Source organism: Arvicanthis niloticus, chromosome 15 (assembly GCF_011762505.2).
Source record: "Arvicanthis niloticus isolate mArvNil1 chromosome 15, mArvNil1.pat.X, whole genome shotgun sequence".
NCBI lineage: Eukaryota > Metazoa > Chordata > Mammalia > Rodentia > Muridae > Arvicanthis > Arvicanthis niloticus.
Genome location: NC_047672.1, coordinates 14,723,481 through 14,727,546, shown reverse-complemented (window position 1 = coordinate 14,727,546; position 4,066 = coordinate 14,723,481). Strand labels below are relative to the sequence as shown.

Sequence of the window (4,066 nt, the reverse complement as noted above, 5' to 3'; positions counted from 1 at the left end):
ATGCCAGCGTGCATTTAATGCCAGCATTTGTAACATTTGTGTTCTTATACTTATTTTAATTGTATTGGTGATCACACTGGGGCTCCATGCATGCCAGGTAAGCATCTACAACTGAACTACATCTCCAGGTTGTGCTTACTTTAAAAATAATGTTTTTTTTTTCATTTAAAAATGTGTTTATGTGTGCTATGTGTGTGGTGTACGTGCACATATGTGCAGGTGCACACACCTATGCACACGTACAGTAGGCCCAGGGTGTCCTACTCTTTACTATAATTGCCTTAGTTCCTTGAGACAAGGCCTCTCACTGAACCCAGAGCAAGCTTCAGCGATCCTCCTGTCTCCCCTACACTGAGGTTCTGGGTTATAGACACATGAGACCATACCTGGCTTTTTACTTGTGATTTGGAAATTTGAGTTTGGGTCCTCATGCTTGTGCAGATGAGCCATCTTACCAGCTCCATCTAATATCCTGACCTTCCTCAAATACTCACTTTGAGTCCTTAGCATAAACACCCAACATTGGGGTAGATAGACCATGTGGTAGTTCTATTTTTGCATTAAAAAACCTTCATACTGCTTTCCATAGTGACTGGACTTGCATCCCCACCGTAGTGTGTGAAGGCTCCTTTTGACAATATCCTGGTGAGAATTGATTTTGTACTTATTGTTATTCATACTGACTGGGGCAAGATGGAATTTCAGTGAGTTACATATGCTTTATGGCTAAAGATTTTCAACCTATTACCCATTTGTTCTCCCTCTCTCTCTTTCTCTCTCTCTCTGCCCTCTTTCTCTTTCTTTCTCTTTCTCCCTCTCCCTCTCTCTCTAGTGGTGATGTATGTGTGTGGGTGTATGTGATAGCCATTTACATGTGGGATGTAGGTGCAGAGTCCCTGAGGTCCACAGTGGATGTATTTCCTCAGTTGCTTTTCTTATGTCTCTATTTACCTACTTTTGAGATAGGGTTTCTCACTGGACCATCAGGTCTAGTGCTCATTGATTTGGGTAGGCTAACTGGCCAGTGAGCTTGAGGGATCTGTCCTCCCACCCCTGTGCAGAGGTTACGGGAGTATGTCTCCTACCCCTGGCGTTTTATGCAGGTGCTGAGGATTCAAGTTCATGTTGTCGTCCTTGCACGGCAGACGTTTTACTGACTGATGGTTTGGATGAGAAATGTCCCATACAAACCTGTGCATTCCAACATGCGGTCCACATTTTGGTGGTGCTGTTTGGGGAGGTTTAGGAGGTGGGATCCAGCTGGAGGAGGCACAGCCCTGGAGGTGGACTTTGAGAGGTCGTAGCTTTGCCCAACTTTCGGTTTATTTTGTATTTAGTGTTTACAGTTGAAGATGTGTTCTCTAAGCTTCCCGCTCCAGCCACCATGCCTGCAGGCTACATGCCTTCTTTCTATGATGTACTTTTATCCCTTGGGAACTGTAAGCCCCAATTAATGCTCCCTTCTGTAAACTGCCTTGATCTGGTATCTTAACCACAGCAACGGGAAAGTAACTACTACACTGACTGAGTCATTTCTCCAGCCTCCCACTTGTGTTCTTTTAGAATTGTCTGTTTAATTCATTTGTTGGCTCAGTTGTTTGTTTTGTTGTTTATTTCCGAGTTCTTTGTATACTCTGGATATTGATTCCTTCTCAGATGAATAGCTGATTTCTCCGATTCTTCAGACTGACTCTTCACTCTGATAACTGCTTCTTGTGGTGTAAATCTGTTTCAGCCCATTTGCTACTTCTTGCTGGTGATCAAAGTCATTACCTATGGCTACGTTGGAGGTGGGTTTTACTTTTTGTGCTTTCCTTTAGTAGTTTCAAAGCTCTTGGCCTTAAGTACACTGATGACCTTTGAATTGTCATTTGTAGAGGGGGAGAAGAATAGTCCCAATTATTCTCCATGAGAACATCTATTTCTTTCAGTATTATTTGTCAATAATACTGAGAAGACAACTCAAGGTTGTCTTTTCTCCAATGTGTGTTCTTGGCTCCTTTCTCACCAATAGGATGGACTCCACAGTGCTGGAATTAGGAGCGTGAGACACGCTCATTCCTCTTTCCAAACTTACTTTTGCCCAGAATTGATTTATTTTATATCAATAAATTCAGGGAGTCTGATGAGGTAGCTCAGAGGGTAAGGGTGCTTGCCAACAACCCACACAACCCAAGTTTCATCCCTGTGACCCTAATAGTGGAAGGAGAGAACTGACTGTCCAGAGTTTTCCTCTGCCTCCAGATTTGCATCATGGCATGCATGTGTCTCTATACACACAGTAAATGTTTTTAAAAAGAAAGAAATCATGAAAGATAAATTAGATATAGAAATAAAATAGATGTAGCATTGTGCATTTACTTTTGGGTTTTCCCATAAAGAATATATAAAAATTATAAATATATATAGATAGTTCCTTTTTTTAAATCAATATGCAGTGCCATTCTTTATCTCTTTTGACTAATTTTGGGTTGAAGTCTACACTCTGAGAGATGAGTAGAGCCTGCTTCTGATTACTCTCAGCTTCCACCTCCTTGTTACACCATTTTACTTACATCTCTTTCTGTCTGTGTGAGTCTTTGTCACAAGATGATTTCTTGCAGGCAACGAACAGTTGGACCTTGTCTTTTCAATCTTTTGCTAGTCTGTGATGCCAACAGGAACAGAGAAATCATTAACATTTATGGTGTCTACTCAGTTATTTATGTTTTTTTTCTATGAATGACACTTTATTCAGTCATTTTCTTTACAACTGAAACTCTGGGAATTCCAAATTAACATCCTTGCCTGTGAGCTTCTTGTACACACCAGAAAAAGTTTCAATCTTGTGCTCCACATTGTTCTGCTGTGCTTTGTCTAAATGAACTTTTATGAGCCGGCTGCCATCCAGTTTCATATGGATCCTCTTGTCCACAATTTCACTCGGGAAGACCAAGTCCTCAAGGATGGCGTCATGCACTGCTGTCAGGGGCGCTTTTTGCTTTTTTTTCGTATGGCTTTTCCAGGTTGGCTTGGGCAGAATCCTCCTCTGAGCAATAAAGACTACATGCTTTCCACTGAACTTCTCCAATTCACGAACTAACCGGGCTTGGATTTTCTGGAAAGATTTAAGCTGAGGAACTGGTACAAAAATTATGATAGCTTTCTGACCACCACAAACCTCTATTTCCTTCGCTGCGGTGATGTTGAGTTCCCGCAGCTGCGCCTTGAGATCGGAGTTCATCTCCAGCTCGAGCAGCGCCTGAGAGATGCCAGACTCGAACTCGTCCGGCTTCTCGCCATTGGGCTTCACAGTCTTTGCGCTCGAGCTGAACATGGCTTTGTCCTTACGGAGTGCCGGCTTAGAAAGAGCTATTTATGGTTCTTATTCCTGTGATTTTCTTGTGTGTTCTCATGGTTATTTTGGATAGTATCTGTCCCTTTTCATCCTTATTCATCTTAAGAATTAGCTCTCTTACTGAGCTGAACATATATGGACTTTTCTCACTGTTCATCTATTCCTCTCATAAGTATAATCCTTTCTGAGATCCTGTGTGACTTTTCTTCCTCCTGTGTTAGATTTCTTTAAGTATGCTCTGTAATGCTGGCCTAGTCATCACGATTGGCCTTAGTTTTTTCTTCTCCCTATTTAAAGGGATCCTACATTTTCACTGGTTTTAAGAGATATCTTTATTAAATACAGAAATCTCGGCCAGGCAGTGGTGATTCATGTCTCTAATCCTAGCAATTGGGAGGCAGAGGCAGGTGGATCTCTCCGAGTTCAAGGCCAGCCTGGTCTATAAAGCAAATTTCAGGACAGCCAGGACTACACAGAGAAAAACCAAAGAGAAAAAGAAAACAAGAAAGGAAAATAAAATAAAATAAAATAAAATAAAATAAAATCTTGGCAGGCAGTTATTTATTTTGAAAGCTTGAAAGACATCAGTGCATTTTGTGGCTTTAGAATTTCTGTTGAAAGGTCTCTTGCTACTCTGATGAGCTTGCCTTTGTAAACTAGTTGACATTTTTCTTTTGAATCTCCTAATATTTGTTTGGTTTGCAATCTTAGCATTTTAAATATAATTTA

At 41.1% G+C, this 4,066-nt stretch overlaps 1 pseudogene; it reads right to left on the bottom strand.

The window, feature by feature from the left end:
* Nucleotides 1-2,707: 2,707 nt before the first annotated feature.
* Nucleotides 2,708-3,335, bottom strand: LOC117720809 (small ribosomal subunit protein eS7 pseudogene; annotated as a pseudogene).
* Nucleotides 3,336-4,066: the final 731 nt, after the last annotated feature.